The following is a 19,451-nucleotide window of genomic DNA, read 5'->3' on the forward strand; positions in this document are numbered from 1 at the left end:
TGATCTTCACTGTGTGTTCTTCAGTAGGTCAAAACATTGCTGCAGCTCTTGATCAATAAAGTTTGGAGCATTCAAAGTGAGTTGCGAGCCCTTCATTTTTTATGATTTCATTGCCCTTGCAGTTAGGCTCAGCACCAAAATAAGAAGATGTGTGTTAAATTGTTCTTGAATGGAATATTTGGATATACACTGTATTGATGTATTGTTTTGTGTATGTCATTGCTAATGAAATAAGGTATCTGGTTTATATAGAGGAAATGGAAAATATATCTTCAATAACTTATTAACAGGGGTCTAAAGTAACCAAGTAGATTTACTCAGGTACTTAAGTAGTACAGGATTTCATTTTTTAAATATATATATATACTACACAGGCAAATATTATGCTTTTTACTCTTGTATCCTTATTTTGGATGTCATGTGATATCCTATCACTTGAATCTTCCTAATGTACATATTCTGGGATGAACAGCCAAAAATAGGAGATGTAGTTGAGCTTGTAGATCTGCTATATCTGCAGCACAGATATTTGGTGTCGAGGGAACAGGGACGTGCTGGGCCCCTAATTCAGCCTGGGAATCTCAGATAGAGAGGCCCGGATTTTTTTTAAACGGCCGGCCGGCCGGTTCTTAATTTCGGCCGGTTTTTTTTAACGGCCGGCCTGGTCGGCCTGGAATGGAGAGGCCTTTCTGGAATTTTCCCAAAGTGGCCAGCACGTCCCTGCGAGGGAGTAAAGGTGAGGTGGTCTAGTATAGACCCTGGAGGAGGAGGCCAGTGAAGATACGTATAAAGGGTTTAAGTGGTTAAACACATTTGAAGAAGGTGTACAACGTGAATCTAATGCAACAGAGAGAGAGAGGACCCCTAATGTAAACATGAAGTCCTGTGAAAAACAGCCTCTGTTATACTCTGTTAACTGTGGTGTTACTAAAGGCTTAATCAAAGCATTTAAAACATTGGGTTACTAAAGAGAGGCCTTCAGTATCACTGTGTGGCATGAATGATAATGTTATTGGATGTAGTACTGTAATTCAACTGTTGCAACTGAGAGTGTGCAAATGGAACAATTTGCAAGGTATTAAAAGGGGATCCGTTCCGATGCTTTGCCTAATGCATATCAAATTGTGTGTCCTTAACAATTCAAAAGGTTGAGGATAACTGCACTAAAATATTTTTTTCCAGCTTGAGGCATTGGTTTCAAAGTGACATACAATACAAGCGTAACATTCATAGAAGAGGACTATGGGATTTTGCAGACATCTATTTGACCACCGACCACCGACTATGGTGACAGAAATGACTGGAGCACAAAACAGGAGTGTGAGCCTCGCCATACACCTGCTGACCAGCGGGCAGTGGTGTAAAGTAACTAAGTACATTTACTCAAGTACTGTACTTAAGTACAATTTTTAGGTATTTTACTTTACTGGAGTATTTCCAATTTCCAGTACTTTTACTTCTACTCCACTACATCTCTGAGGCAAATATTGTACTTTTACTCCACTACAATTATTTGAAAACTTTAGTTACTAGTTACTTTGCAGATATAAGTTATATTATAAAACATACATTAACCACTTCAGCCCTATTTTATACATAGGCTATTTGAGCTTGTAGATCTGCTATTTTCAAAATGTTTTAGTACTTTAAGTACATTTTGATACCAATACTTTTATACTTTTACTGAATTCCGGACTTTTACTTGTCACAGACTACTTCTACATTGCAGTATTGATACTTTTACTTAAGTAAAACATTTGAGTACTTTTCCCTAAAAAGTTAAGTTTTCAAATAATTGTAGTGGAGTAAAAAGTATAATATTTGCCTCTGAGATGTAGTAGAGTAGAATTAAAAGTATAGAAAATTGGAAATACTCCGGTAAAGTAAAAGTACCTAAAAATTTTACTTAAGTACTTGAGAAAAAATACTTGAGTACTTGAGTAAAAGTTCTTGAGTACTTGAGTACAAGTACTTTCCACCACCACTGGCACTAACTACGCACCTGGCATTAAATAACTTTGGACCGTTGAACAAACTGCGCATGTGCAGAGAGATGTATACAAAGCTGTCCAATGAACGAGCTGGAATCGCTCGGTCGCGCAGGTCTCCACGTTTAAAAGCCTCAGCACCGCTCAGAACCTTCAGATGTTATGAGACAGTTACTGTACCAGAAGCATCTCCTTGTTGATCATCAGCACACAACAACCTACAACTGACTAACCGACAAGAACAACCTACAGCAAACCAGAGGAATTACAACGACCAGAGGATTAGGCTTTTTCATCACCAGTATACCGGGGTTTTGTGAGAGACGGTTCCCGTTACTGCAGTACTTGTCCGTCAGATTTGACGTTTTTCAACCAACTTTCTTCGACTAACGTGCAACAAGGTGAGTTTAATATGCTCAGGGTTTAGACTAGCCCCCACGGACGGAACCTCTCCCTCCGCTAAGTAGCTCCGAGCTACTTAACGGAGGGAGAGGTTCCGTAGGGGCTAGGTTTAGAGGAAAATGACCTTTAATGCTATTTATGTTGATGATTTGTTGATATATCTGATTGTAGAGTGAGTTAACGTCGTTAGAAGCTGCCGTTGTCATCATAATTCATGATGCTTGTCAAATGAAGCTGCACGTTGTGTCGTTGATTAAAAAAACCAAAACGTTTTCTTAACGTTTCTTGTCTGAAGAACAGCGTGTTTGTTAACTTGACAGACGAGCGTCTGTCATGGTATGACAGTCATGTTTCAGGGCTAGATCCGAGGCTATAGTCTTGGTTGAGTTCCATTTAAAACGTGTCATCTCATATAGCTTGAGTTAACATCTTTAGAAGCTACGTTGTCATCATGCTTGTGAGAATTAAGCTCGTTAATATAGACGTTTGGTGGTGTTTTTCAAAAAGAAAACACAAAAAAAAACGTTACAACACGTTCTTTACAGATTAGGGGGAAACAAATGTCATTTTAATATGACAACGGTTGACCGTTGTCGTCATATGCTTGTCAAAACAAGCTTGTGTGTAGTGTTGATACAAAAAAAAAACGTTCTTAGCCTATAAAAATGACATTTGATCGATTTTAAAATCGATCAAATACATATTTAGTCTTAATCCAAGGGTAGTTGTAGTCAATAGGTAGCCTATTAAGTGACATTTCCCCCTAATATGTTATCTATTGACTACAACATGCTATAATTGTACTCTAGGTTTAGAGTTCCATTTAAAACGTATCATTAGCCTGTTTTTGTTTGAATCAATTGAATGTAACAATGGAATGCTGTTGTCCTTCAAATCATGTGAAAAATAACTGATCTACAAGCTAACAACCTGTGGTATCATGGGCTTAGCTTGTAGATCTGTTCTTTTTTTTTGCACAGGACACCATTGTACTAGCAGTTCAAGATGGTCTCTATACAATGATATTTAATTCAGTGGTGGAAGAAACAGCTAGGCCTACTCAGATTTGATTGACTTTAGATTGATAGTAAAAGTAGTAATGCCACAATGTAGAAATATTCTGTTGCAACCAGTGGTAGCAACATATAATAGTGGTAGCAACATATAATAGCCGATCTACAAGCTCACAATGCATCGCTGTGCATTGTAAGCTTGTAGATCTGCTATTTTCAAAATATTTGAAAACTTAAAATGGGACATTCTGCATAATGAGTACTTTCTACTTTTGGTACTTTGAGTACATTTCGATACTAATACTTTTACTCAAGTACATTTTTAATTCTGGACTTTTACTTGTAACAGTGTAGAAAACATTCAAGGCATATTTGCCAGCACTAGCCCATATATGGAGATCCCCATAAATGGAGACTATCAACTTACAAAGTCGTCATAGATACCTGAACGCGTGTCATATATACGGAGTCTGACATCAGCAACCTCTGCCCAGATCTCCATATATAGAGATAACCGTCATGTCCAGGACTGGCGGCATAGTCCCATATTCGGGCATAACCGACGTAGGCCGACCCATATATGGAGATGTCTGACACTACCTGACATCATCGTAGGGACATTAGGGCCACAGCCAACAGTATAAAAGGCTCGATGTGCCTTAGTTGGACACAGTTCCATCAGCGATCCCGAGCAACATTAACTAACAGAGAGAGAAGCATCAAGAGACTCCAGCAATAATCAAGCCCATAGTCTGAAACATCTGGATAACGAGCCAGCCGATCGAGAGTTTCTATAAACAGAGAACTTCTACATTGCAGTAATGATACTTTTACTTAAGTAAAACATTTGAGTACCTTTTCCACCACCATTTTTTGTAATCTTGTTTGAACTACATGTTTATTGTTCCCCCTCTCTCTCATATCTATCTAGGACCATGCTGTCTTGCTGTGTTGACCAGTGTCCTGAGGACTCCATGGACCTGAAGAAGGACTTGATGGATGTTGATGACAGGTAAATAAACTCTCCAGCTCTTTGAGGTTTTATCCTTTTGACCAGTGGTTCTCAAAGTGGGGTCTGGGGACCCCCAGGGGTCATTGAGGGAGTTCCAGCGGGACCTTGACAGATCTGTAACAAATGGAACCAAATGGACCCTTACGGGTCCATTTGGTTCCATTTGTACATACTCAGTGTTATCGTGGGCGAATCATGGTCACCAAACTGAGGCTCCTTGAAATTAAAAAGTTTGACAACCACTGCTTTTGACAGAGATATGTACAAATAATATATGGTCATCCATATGCATTTTTGTTAATAAAAACATCAATATCAACAGCCTGCAGCGGTTGATGGCGGTGCAGCAGCTCAGAGCTAAGTACGGCATCAACATCAAAAAGGGGTTCAACGGAACCAAACAAACGGCAAAGACTCCATCTACCAACACGGTGAGTCTATGGATAAACAAACCTTACTAACATGCATTGTCATTTACTTGAATGTGTCATTTTCTCACTGAGTCTTGTATGAGCATGTGACAAATAAAACCTCTTGAATCTTGAGAACTCCAAGCACACTCACTCATCCCATCCCAGATTAAAGATCACATGTTTGTGCTTGAGAGTCTTAAAAGGCACATTCAATCAACTTGATTTATCATATTTTGTCCATTTGTCTTATGAAATCTAAAATGCTGTTTAATGTATTTTTCCTCAGGTGAAGGTCTTTGGAGTACAGCTGGCTAGCCTACCACAGTTTGAAACTGAACATGGTAGTGTACCAAGGTAAATGGAGACAGCTTGTTTAAAAAGCCACAAATAATGTGATTTAATGTTTCTGTTCAAAAGCTTTTTTTTGCTGATTTCATTTCATGTCTTGTGTGTGTTTCCTCAGGTTTCTCGTTGATGCCTGCATGATGCTGCTGCTTCACATAGACACAGAGGGTCTGTTCAGGATTTCAGGATCCATTGTTCGTCTGAAAGCACTCACGGTGAGTCTAGTTGATTTTAGTTTTAGTAGTAGATGTTCTTTTTGTTTTGCTGTTTGTCCTGCGACCTTGACCCCGGGAGAGGTCTAAATGACATACTATCCAATCAGAGCTGGGCGATATGACTTTAAATCAATATCATGATTATTTCAAACTATAATTTTCTTAAACAGTGACATTTGCAGATCTACCAGCTCTGCTATTTTCACTATTTTTGCATCCTACCATTGTACAACGACATACTGTATAATACAGGGTTTGAGTGGTTAATCAGACAAATCAATTTAGTTGATTATTTTAAAAAATCCGTTAGACTATTTCATTTTGATTCGTTGATATAAAAAACTAATCATAAAAACTAGCCAGATTAAGTCTGTTACCGTTCTAAATATCGGTTTCGATATATTTTCAATGAATTGCCCAGCCCTATATCCAATGCACATATGTGTGTAAAGGAAGTCTAACACAATGTTTCATTGTTTCTTCAGGCCAAGCTGGATGCAGGTGAGCAGTGTGTGTCCACGGCTGTTCCCTGTGACGTGGCCGGCCTTGTGAAGCAATTCTTCAGAGAGCTGCCAGAACCCATTCTGCCCACAGAGCTGCATGACGCGTTTCTGAAAGCCCAGGAGCTGAATGACGAGGAGGAACGCACCGCCGCCACATTGCTGCTGTCCTGCGTTCTGCCTGTCAGAAACCGCTGTGTACTGCGCTACTTTTTCGACTTCCTCCACAAGGTGTCCCAGAGGTAATATTAGACTGATGAAAGTGTGTTCACCAGCTTTTTTAATTAATGAATTATTTTGCTAATCTTATATTAGAATAAATTGATGAAGAAAAAATATTAAACTCTGGAAAAATGTTCACACATCCCAGCTCCATAATATGCATTTTACTCTTTATTTGCTAATGTTTCATCCGTCTGATCTTCAAGAACAGTTTTATGATCTTGAAGGAGGGCAGACAGCCAAAACTTGATCAAATAAACATGAATTTATATGGAACTGGACTCATTCTTACATGACTTGTATTATACAATATACTTTTGCTTATATTTTCTTTTCTATGAGATCAATGCACCAAGTCAAATTCCCAATGAATGGATTCTAATTGTACTCTGTGATTTGTTGTTTGTGCCTACCCTAGGAGAGCAGAGAATAAGATGAACAACAGCAACCTGTCTGTTGTCTTCACGCCTAACTTCCTCCACTCTGGAGAAGGAACTGCCAAGATGAATGCTGGCACAGAGAAACGCCTCAAGTTGCAGAGAGCAGTCATCCACTGCTTCATTGACAATGCTCAGGACTTTGGTACGCCTCTAGACGTCACAGTTCATTTCTAATCTATGCCATTAATTTGGACAACAACCACTTACACCCTATACACCCCCCCCTGTCGATCAACTAATCAATGACTTTTGTGTTTTGTGATAGGTGCGTTACCACAGTTCGTCATGGAGAACGTTCCATCCATGTTGGCCAGTGAGGCCAGCGCTCTGTCACCTCCTCAAGATGGACCCAAGGAATGCTTGGGGATGAAGAGGAAACGTAGGAGCAGCTTTAGAGGTATACTTATTGTGTACTTATTAATATGACAGATAATTACATTTAATTGTATTAAATGCAGATCTTTAAATGGTTTCAGTCAAGATTATAAATGGTTTTGTTTGTTTCACATTTCAGATGTGGTTAGTGGTAATCTGATCTTCAAACTCATCAGAACACAGACATATAGTTCCCAGTCAGCCACATATGGTAGGTATACCAAGTCTTCACTTCACCTGTTTTAAATGTTTTAATGAGCTTATATTGAAACTGATTCACAACTGCCTTAATAATGAATGATAAGTGTGATTTGAATAATTTAATATTACCTGTTGGATTTTCGCTCTTTGCCTGTCTGCTTGTCCCTTTTGCAAATTCTCTTCCTGTGCTTCAAATTATCTGCTCATTGTCTAACTAATCTTGGTGCAGAATGAGTTTGCAGATATGATCATTGATCAAAGATCCTTAAATCCTATTATGCTGTTGGTACAATGATTTTTACATTTGACTTTTCCTCTGCAACGCCCAACTCCAACCTTGGCAGTATTTGAAATTTGTTGCTTTTCTCTCTTTAATAATTGCAGATTGTGGTCCCTCAGACGTTGTACTACTGAGCTACAGGCATGCAGTGGTCAATAGGTATGTATTTATTTTCATAGTATATATGTTGTATATTATAAAGCTTTCCTTTCTTGTGTTTCAACATGATCCTGACTCTCCACGATTGGGAAAGTTATCATACACTACACGTCTTTTATTTTTTATAAATTAACCGTACACGTAATCTGATTTATTGCATTAATTTGACTAATCTGATCGAATTTTTCAGTGTGGAAGAAAAGCAACCAGCTTTTCCAGACTCCAAAGTCAACCAGACAGAAGCACCTCGCAGGTCTCTACGCTCACGAGTTGGCCTGGGGACAAGAGGCAAATATGTTGTAAGTGTTGTTGCCTGAAAAACATTTACATTTCAGATAAACTAATGACCAAATTGATTCAAATCGATGCCATATTTTGTTACATTTTATTAATCAAACATTAATCCTATATCTATCGTCTCTGTCAGATGGAAACCACATGTGTCCAAAACTGTTACTTTTCAGGATTCAAATAAAAAAATAACAACACGTTTCGAGCTTGTAGATCTGCTATTTAAAAAAAAAAAATCCTGAAAAGTAACAGTTTTGGACATACAGTACTGTATTTGCACCCAACAGAGACGTTTCATTAGTGGGACTTCAATTTTTTTTTTTAATACTGTGTCAATCCTAATTTTGTATGATTTACAATGTTTTATCATTCAAACTGAAAGAATGTAATACTTTTAACACCAGAAGGACGTCTTGAACTGAACTTTACTACTTCGGTTGCATGAGCTGTATTTTTGGCATTTTTATCCTTTATTTAGATAGGAAAGTGTGAGGAGACACCAGAGCTGCCTGTAGGACAGGGAGAGGAGAGACCTGGATGGAAGAAGAGACTTGCAAGGTGTATCCTTGTGATTCGCAAGACGTGGAGCTGCTGTCAGAGCCACCAGGTACCCCTTGGGGACATTTTCTTTTGCATCATACTGCTGTGTTGTGTAAAATTGTTTATGAGCAACAAACCCAATAATCCTGTTTCTTCTGAGTGAACCTGATCATCCTCTGAAGAACTAACTGAAACAGAATTAACATGATATTGCACTTGTTTAACATCTGTCGAGGCCCTTTTTAAGAACACAACTAACAAAAATGTTATCTCTCAATCTACTCAGGAGAGCACCAGCAGTTTCCGCACCACCAAAGACTAGGACTTCAGCCCGGCTTTCCTGCGTAAGGGAAACAAGTCCAAGAGTGAGTATCCATACTAAATCGGCTTTGATGGAATTATAGCAGTGGTTCTCAAACTTTTAATGTCAAGGATCCTCACATGAAATGATCTTGACAGTGTGAATCAAGATCATTTCAACATTCACTCCAGTGTCAACAAAGGGCTGCGACTATCGGATTATTTTCTTAAAGCTCACTTTTTTTCATCAATTACAGTAGTTTAATTAACTGTTGCAACCCTACATCAAAGTCCTATTGTGGGATCCTTTTGTTTTTAACTGACCTGAAATGTGTTTTCTCTTCCCTCTAGAACAAAGAGGTGGCAAGCTGGAGAGCAGAGCAGTCAGCAGACCTGGGCTGTAGGAAGAGTGAGCGAAGCCTTTCAGGAGCTGGACATGTTGCTGGAGCAGCTGGTCTCCCTCAACCTGGTGCCTCGACATCAGGCGCACAGGTGCGGTATCAAGACAAAAGATCGGCGACAAGGAGTGTGCGAAAAAGTATGATGACACCTGCAGGCTCCGATCTTCACGGGACAATATCAGTGCCTCCATGTTGATCTCATGCAGCTCTTTGGGCAGGACAAGAGAGCCACCTAACAGCAGCAGTACACCACCACTGTCTTGGTTGGTTACGGCCTAGACGAGACTTTAAAGTGCCAACCCGGGCAAAAAGGCAGGTTAACGGACGCTTGACATTTGAAGGAACCTCCAGACTGACACGTCGGTCTGGAAAGACTGTGTGGTTTCAGGCCCCTACAGCCATGATTGGGGAGTACAGTGCTTGATCTTGGGAAGATCATTATCATTTTCTTTTCAATAATCGTTTCAATTTCTTCCATCAATGCTGGTGTTTCAATTTTTTCCATCAATGCTGGTGTCACAGGAAAAAAACAATTTTTTTTTTCGAGATCTGGTATCAATATTTCTGGAGGTTCGGGATCATCCTGGGGCTCAGAAGATGGTTTTGGAGATTTAAATGCTACACGCATGATTAATACTTGATTATACTTTTGATCTTATTCATTTCATTATCTTTATTTACTTTATACATTGTCTGCAAGTTAGACAGCCAGTCTAGGGCAATAGGGCATGGTCATTTTTTAACCACTGACTTACAATGGAACTAAGACAAACATTTCCAAACTCTGTCTATCCCAGACACTAGTAATGTTTACATTGTGCGTCAGTCAATAGTGATGTATAATGCAATAAGTTACTAGGTGACATTTTAAATTTCTGATCCTTGATTGGAGGCTATATCGCCATATACTGTATTTTACACATTAGCATTTATTTTGAACTGTACATTCTCTCTCCAAATGTGAATCATACATTTTTGAATCGTCTAATTTTCAATTGTACAGTCTTCAATCAGTTTGTAATCAATTTTTTGTTTCAAATGTAGTCTTGAATCAGTCAAATTGTAATCAATTATTTGTTTGAAATGTACAGTCTTGAATCAGTCAATTTGTAATCAATTAGTAATCAATTATTTGTTTGAAATGTACAGTCTTGAATCAGTCAATTTGTAATCAATTAGTAATCAATTATTTGTTTGAAATGTACAGTCTTGAATCAGTCAATGTGTAATCAATTCTTTCTGTATAGTGTGTGTGTGTGTGTGTGTGTGTGTATATAGTTTTAAAAATGTTATATATTGTTCTTTCATTAAATGTCTTAAATTCTTTCAAATGTTGGAGTCGTAGTGAATTTATTCATAATGTAAGGTCAATAGTACATTTTCCCTGTGCTGTTATGTTAGAAGTAGTGCAATTATTAACTAGGGTCGAAGAAAATTGACACGGTGAACAATGTGCCCCCATTTGGAATGATCGAAATTAAATGGTATAATATAGTAAATATAATGTATAATGGGAACCATAGCTGAATGGGGACTTTATTTTCGCTAAACATCATGAATCCTGGCGTCCCTATTCTGGCCATGTCATAATAGGCGAACTACTGTGAAATGCTGTGAGCTTGTAGATCAGCTGTTTTCTGCGAAGAGATTTGGTTGTAGAGATAAGAAATGAGGGAACCAAGTACAGACCCCTGGGGGACCTCTGTCAACAAAGTACATAGGATTTAAGTGATTGGATAACAGAGCAGTAGACAATGACTCTCTAAGATATGTAATATCCTCTAATGAGCAGCAGAGGGCACACATGTGCTATATTTGTGCTATATACCTTTTATTAACCACTAAAACCCCATATGGTTTTGTGGGGATAATCTGAGTTCCCAGAAGTTCTTGCAATTATGGGTAAGGATTTTGCTGAAAATAGCAGATCGATAAGGTCACAACACGTGAGCATGTCAATCTGCTATTTTCTGGGGTGGAGTTTTTAAGAGGTTAAGGATTGTATTGTAGATCAGTCATATTCAGTTACCTTTATATTGGAATTTACAACTCCAATATAAACTCCATGTTTGCTCTAATATCTAAAATGTAGCCTACTTTTTATTAGTTTTACATTTTTGCTAAATGATTCATGGTGATGATGGTCCTCTTCTTAGAGCACAGACTGCATTTGTTTATAACGGAGATAACTCACAGTACTCTGTGCTTTGTTCTATGATGGAGTTGGCTCTTCAGTGGGATGTGGAGTTTATTTCAAACACAGGGGTGGGTGAAGTGCATAGATTTTATTATACATTTTATTCCATTTTATGCTCAGCTAGCTGGTGTTTCAATAGGAACAGCGTCACATCTGCATTTCCAGATGGGAAAAACATCAGCAATTGTAGTCAAAAATGCAAATTCAAAGACTGTGATGTAGTGTGAAATGTAAGGAAGAACAGAAGAGCAACTCTTCCTCAGGTAACAGAGAATATCAATGCAGGACGTGATCAGACTGTGTCAGCAAGAACAGACTGTCGACAACTACATTATTTATGTATTTATTTAGACCAATTTATTTGTATTGGATCTTACTGAGATGTGTAACTTGAGACCAAATAAATTGGCATTAATGTGTTAAGGAGATACAAGCTTTGATGACTGACTGACTGACTGATACAACTCAATATGAATGGAAACAATATTTTTGCACAAATCTTGATGCATTCATCAACAGTTTAATGTTATTAAACCAATGTGTGCCATATTACATACCACATATTTTTAACACACTGAAGGCAACTTTGATATACACTGTTAATTTGGAATAAATACAGTAATTAATAGTATTCTACTCTTAATATATACTGTAACTATAGTGATATCTGAACATGGATACTCAGTAAGCATGAAACACAGGATACACAAAGGCAAGAGTAGAGAGACAAGAATACGCTAAAATAAAATGATAAATAAACAGACCCTAGCCATCTTTACCATATTTCTTGTCCATGTGATATGGTCTGAGTTTATTCCATAAGTCTGCAGTGCTCTACGGAGTGCAAAACACACTTAGAGGACTGGTCCTGTCCACGCTGGTCCCTTTGTTTGAGATGATTTCATACCAGACTGATCAGCTGGTTGACACATTTTGGTTGCATGCTCTAGAACTACTTCATAATTTTTATATCAAACTGGACAGATATGAGGGCTGCTGACTGTCATTTAAATTCCAGGGTTTATTTTTGTCTGCCCCTGATCATGGGTTCTTCTCTTCAACACCTAAAAAAAATAACAGACCCAGGTGAAACCACAGACCAGGCTTTGATTCCTAGGGTGGTCAAGAGAGGACCTGGTTATTTTGTGAGTACAAGTAAAGAAAAAAGACAAGTAACCACACACAGCATAGAGATGATTTATCCACCTCCACCAAAACTGCCCTTTGTCAAGGTGCAAATGACACGTTTGGGCGAATTGTTGTGTGCAGTATTCCTGAGTCTACAGACTATAGAGTTAAACCAAAGACTGGAGATATGTAGACCATAGTCTGGAGGAATAAGATTATAGGGTAAGATAGACTGCTGGTATAAGGTTGTAGGTTTAGATCAGAGATTGGTGGTATAAGGTATAGGGTTAGATCATAGACTGGTGGTATAAAGTTATAGGGTAAGTCCATAGACTGGAGGTATGAGGGCACAGCACCTCACCAGCCTTGTAAATGTTGCGCTCACCTGTTTCATCTCCACGGTGATGTCTGATAAAGAAAGCAAACATAGACTAATGAACTTGTAATACACAAAAATAGGTCATATAGTGAAGTCACATGCACATCTTTACTTGTAAATGGTGCTGGCTGAGAAAGATTTCAGGGTAAAAAGCATAGAAATCCACACATAATCTCACATGGTACCTTATGAACACGCTGTTTAATGAACGAACCTGACCAACAAGATGGAGGCAGAAGCAGGGATCCATCAACACAAACTCCATGGCACAGCTTGGCAAGCCAGGACATCTCTTCTGGGTTGTCAACAAAAAACTCATCCACACATTGTTCAACCTCTGCAATGATAATCACAGATACAGAAAGACTGAATATCTCAAATATTATGCTTTTGTTTCTATATGCAATGAATGACGGTTGAATTGACACAATAATTAAAGGTACAGAGGTGCACTGACAAAAGAAATATGAAAACATGAATTCTAATGCATTTTGTCCAATTTCTCCACAAGTCAGAACATAAAATGGCTTTTAGAGAGACAAAGTGCAGCTTTATTCGTCATATCACTATACTTTCAACATGACAATTTAACATGTTGAATGGACCCAAAGATCATTAAAATCACTGTCAGAAGAATGAAGAATTGAAATGGACACCCAAAGTGTAGCAATATTTGGCAACAATCTGTTGACCACCACGTGTCACGTTCACATCCGAGTGGTAACTGGGAAGTTTCTGACTTCCAAGTAAGAGAAATCTACATGAATGGTTGTCCAATCATGCTGAGATGTCATGTAAACACCAGGAGAACACAACGATCACAGCAAAACCTTTGATCAATCAATAACAGCATGCTTTTAGGCTTTTAAGCAGACTCTCTAGTTTCTGTTTCTGTATTAAATACAGTGGGATACGGTTCATTTGTTATACTGTAGATGTAATGAAAGCAGCTGAACAATTGGGCATCCATTTTGTTCTGATCTAAACCACTTGAATGTTCTGAGGTGGGAAGTTCCAAGTCAGAAACTTACCAGTTCCCACTTGGCATGAACGCACCATAATTGATGGAGCATTTTGAACGGGACCGTACCTATGTTCCCCAGGTTCTATGTTCCCCGCTTTCCTAGGAGAGCGGGGAATATAGGACCTAACCTAAACCTAACCCTAACCATAACCTTAGTGGGGGAACATAGGTCCGGGGAACATAGGTATGACCCCTTTTGAACCTACAGTAAATAAGCCACACGCCCCTGGAATTCACTTCACCTCTATACCTTCTGTTCGACTGACCTATCAAATGCTCCTCCTCTTCTCTGCGACAGTCCCTTCTCATTGCTGTGGGTAAGGCCATCACATCACTATAATCAGCCTTAGACATGGAGGATGCAAGACTCTCCTCTGTGATGCTACGTAGCTTCCGTTTCAGGTCTGCCTGGTCACAGATATAGGCCTCTCTGTAGGACTGAGCAGCTGGAGAGAGAGAGAGAGAGAGAGAGAGAGAGAGAGAGAGAGAGAGAGAGAGAGAGAGAGAGAGAGAGAGAGAGACATCATTAACAAAGTATAAAATGTACTATTCACTGCCAATAAAGGATACTGAACTTAACTAAGGGAGATAATGACAGGTTATCCTCAGCCACATGCAAACACACACAAAGACAAAAATGAAAAATAATGCAAAATTTAAAAGAAATTTAAATTCAGTTACCAAATATAATTTGGTACCCAAACACCCCTGTATGAATGGACTTGAATGAGTAAAATAGCAGATCTGCGAGCTCACAACGAATCGCATCACTACGTGTTGAGAGCTTGTAGATTGGCTATTTTCAATATTTGTCTTACGATGAAGTATATACAGTATAGGGCCTAAGACCCTATGTAATTAACTCACCGTTTCTGTCTTCCAGGAGCTGTATGTGTCTGACAGTGTGTCTGGTGTTCATGTGGAAGCGGTGGCTGTCAGTCAGATGTCTCAGGATGTGTTTGGAGTGGAAGGCTGTGGAGGTGAAGTAGACCAGCTTGGGGAGACACAGAGAGCCTATGGCATGCACCTCAAACCTCCTGCCCTGGAGGAGAAGGAGGAGGAGAAGGAGGAGAGGAGGACGTTTTGGTTTCTGGAGTCAGTTCTCTGCCAGACTTCTTAATATGCCTCTTTTCAAATACAGAGAGTAACCCAGAATCTTCCAGAATCCGTGAAGTACTGTGATGTTTTTTTTTGTTAACGTGATCAGCTATTTGAATCATTTTAGAACATTTTTTAAGTATATGTTCTAGGTTCTGGGTTCCCGGAACACAGGGTTAGTACCACCTCTTGGGCAGGGCCTAAATTAGGCTCTGAGAAACTTATCTGAAACCAAGCAGTAGCGTATGGAAACAAATCCAGAACCTGGGAAATACATTTCATGGCACAGCACGGTTCACTTAGAGTAGTTCTTATAGTTGAAAAGAGACAAAATATTGAAAATTATAAGATTTAGTCCTTTCTTTAATTTGATGTGTGTGTCTGTGCATGTGCATGTGCATGCATGTGTTAGGCGGCATACCTGGAAGGTAATTTGGTCTATATCAGTCCAACAGAAATCATATAACCGAGATTGCTTTCCCTCCACCTCCTTCACACAGGTCAGGAAAGATAGGGGAAAAAAAGGTGACATGTTTACATTAAACATGGCAATGGCTCATGTATCAGTCCCACACTTTATTAACAATGCAAAAGAACTCCCTTCAGCCGTACCACCCATAGCCAGTTCTCCATTAAAGACAGAGGTTCTTTACTCTGGAATACACACACATACACCAACTCCTCATCTTCACTCAGTAACTATAAATATAGACTGAGGGCCAGCCTGATGAATCAAGCCTCTCCACTTGCTTCTACCATATAACGTAGCTTTCTGCGCACACACACACACACACACACACACACACACATACACACACACACACACACACACACACACACACTGACACACATGTGCAGACACGTGCACACACACACACACACACACACACACACACACACACACACACACACACACACACACGCACACTCAATAAATACACAGACATTTACAACCACACATTCAACTGCACACAAGGTATTTGTTGTTTGTCATGTCTTATGTTTGATTATTATGTTTAACTTGATTATTATGTTTAACTACTTGTTTATTATTTTTTAGGTGAGAACCCTTTATAAGCCCTTTATGGGTTTCTTTTCTCACCTGCACTTATTTCTGTGTTGTTTTAAATAATGTTACCTTTGTAATGTTTTTTATTGTGCAAATAAATACATCAAAATCGAACTCTTAGAGCACCCACCTGGTACACATGTATTCCTCTGGGCGCCAGTCCCAGAAGGATTGAGCTTTTCCTCTCTTTTTTCCTCCTGTAGGCCTATGTGAATGACAGATTGAGACAATGAAAGCAAAATACAAAACATACACTATAATCTGCAGCTAATACATTATATAGTGGATGCAAAAGTCTGTACATACTGTACAGCAGTGGTTCTCAAACGTTTTCATGTCAAGGACCCCCAAAATGATATGTATTTGGCCGCGGACCCCCATCTCAAACATTTTTGTTACAGGGACCCCCAGAAGCCAAGATTTGAGTTACAAATGTTCAAAATAAAAAACACCTAGCTGTAGAACTCTCGTAGACGTATTTATGATTCTGACGTTTTCAATCTACGAGAGTTGTAGGGTTCACCCCCCATGGACACAGGGACTTTCAGCACTATACCCCGTAGACACTCCAAACATGTACAAATTGAAAATAAAGGTGCTTACCCCCACGCTCCAAATGTTAACTCTCGCGGTGGGGTAGTAATTTAATGTAATAATCCATATCTTCCAATAATTTTTTCACCCTCGTTTACCTCCTGTTTACATTGAGTGTAATTCCGGGTTTCACCAGATGGGCTTCTCACTACCACCCATTGGGAACTTCCGACAGAATCGGCCAAAGACGGCATTAAAACACTTCTTTATTGAAAGATATAGATTATTACATTAAACTACTATCCCTTAGCGAGAGTTGACATTTGGCGCGTTTGGGTAAGCACCTTTATTTTCAATTTGTACATGTTTGGAGTGTCTACGGGGTATAGTGGTGGAAGTCCCTGTGGGGGGGGGTGAACCCTACAACTCTCGTAGATCGAAAACACCAGAATCATAAATACGTCTACGAGAGTTGTATTCTACAGCTAGGTCACACCCAAAAATTGTGTCCCTATCGAATCTCGTCTGTCTTCGTCACTTCCGGTTTCTTAATGTGATCTAATAATTATTGATTTTTTTTCCAATGTGTCACTTTAATGACGAAAGATCGTCTATTCTTTTTTAAATTAAAACAAAATAAATAAGTAATACACTTCAAAAATACAAATTGTTACGGTGATGTAATGTCATCATCATCACTAACAGTGGTGGGAAAAGTACTTTTTTACTCAAGTAAACGTATATACTGCAATGAAGAAATATTCAGTGCAAGTAAAAGTCCGGTAATCAAAATGTACTTGCGTAAAAGTACAAAAGTATTGGCATCAAAATACTTAAAGTACCAAAAGTAATTAAAAAAAACTATTTATAAAAGTATATACAAATATTTTTAAAATACATTATAAATGCACACGTGTAAGATTAAATAAGGCTGAAGTGGTTTATGTATGTTTTGTAACAATAATCAAAATCTAAAAAGTAACTCAAGTTTTCAAATAATTGTAGTGGAGTAAAAAAGTATAATATTTGCCACTGAGATGTAGTAGAGTAGAAGTAAAAGTATAGAAAATTAGAAATACTCTGGTAAAGTAAAAGTACCTAAAAATTACTCTGCAAGTACTTGAGTAAAAATACTTGAATACTTGAGTAAAAAAATACGTGAGTACTTGAGTAAAAGTACTTGAGTACTTGAGTAAAAGTATTTGAGTACTTGGGTAAAAGTTCTTGAGTACTTGAGTATCACTACTTGAGTACAAGTACTTAATTTCCACCACCGCTACCTACCTGGGGGTTTGTGCAACTGACCGTTGCACAAACTGCGCCTGCGCAGAAAATTGTATACAATACGTCAGAACAGCTGTACGTCAGTACAGCTGTCCAATGAACGACAGGAATCGCTCGCTAGCACAGGTCTCCAGATTTAAAGCCTCAGCACCGCGCCAAACCGTTCAGATGTGTTTGACATAGTCACAGTACAGGCAGACGCATCTCCTTGTTGCTCATCAGAACAACTAACGGACAACGATCTACAGCAAACCAGAGGAATTACAGCAGGATTCTACACTTTCTACACGGTTTATCTTTCTAGATTTAGTTTAGGATTCTTTTAGGATTCTACACTTGTTTTTCTAGGTTTATCTATCTAGATTAGGCTTTCAGGATTCTTTTAGGAGTCTAGTTTGTCTTTTCAAGCTTTTTCATCAGGACTCATCTGACGTTCTTCATCCAGCTTTCAACAACCAACGTGAGTTTGATATTTGTTTAAAATGCTCGGGGTTTTGGGGGAAATGACTTTTTAATGCTATTTATGCTGTTTAAAATGCCTATTTGTTGACAAGTTTGATTGTAGAGTGAGTTAACGTCGTTTAGAAGCTGCCGTTGTCATCATCATATGCTTGTCAAAAGAAGCTAGACGTTGAGTTTTGTTGATGTTAAAAAAAAAACTTTTCTTAACGTTTCTTGTCTAAAGAACAGCGTGTTTGTAGATCTGTTAGCTTGCTGTGTTACACCGTTGCTTGTCATCATATAGTCTAGGTTTTAGCCTTATTGATACAAGACTGTCATATATTATATTATAATATGACCGATGACCGTCTTGATCCGAGGCTAGCTAGGTTGAAATGAGTTCCATTTAAAATCTATAGCTTGAGTTAACATCTTTAGAAGCTGTTGTCATCATGCTTAGAAGTAGCTTGTTATAGACGTTAGGTGGTGGTGATTAAAAAAAAACACACACAAAAAAAAACGTTACAACACGTTCTTTACAGATTAGGGGGAAATGTCATCATTTTAATATGACGTCGGTCTTTAGGAACCCAAAAGAAGCTAGTTTGTAGTGTTGTTGATACAAAAAAAACACACACACAAAAAACCGTTACAACACGTTCTTTACAGATTAGGGGGAAATGTCCTTTTAATATGACGTCGGTCTTTAGAAGCCCAAAAGAAGCTAGTTTAAAGTGTTGTTGATCTACAAGCTAACAACCTTATCATGGGCTTAGCTTGTAGATCTGTTCCTTTTTTTTGCACAGACGTTGTACTAGCAATTCAAGATGGTTTCTCTCCACACAATGATATTTAATTCAGTGGTGGAAGAAACAGCTAGGCCTACTCAGATTTGATTGCTTTAGTAAAAGTAGTAATGCCACTATGTAGAAATATTCTGTTGCAACCAGTGGTGTAAAGTAACAAAGTACATTTATGCAAGCACATTTTGATTATTACAAAAGATATATTAACCACTTCATCAGCCCTATACATTTCGCCCATTTGAAAATAGCCGATCTACAAGCTCACAATGCATTGCTGTGCATTGTAAGCTTGTAGATCTGCAATTTTCAAAATATTTGAAAACTTAAAATGGGACATTCTGCATAATGTGTACTTTCTACTTTTGGTACTTTGAGTACATTTCGATACTAATAC

The sequence above is a fragment of the Gymnoscopelus braueri genome (genome assembly GCF_963280865.1).
Source record: "Gymnoscopelus braueri genome assembly, chromosome: 17".
Lineage (NCBI taxonomy): Eukaryota > Metazoa > Chordata > Actinopteri > Myctophiformes > Myctophidae > Gymnoscopelus > Gymnoscopelus braueri.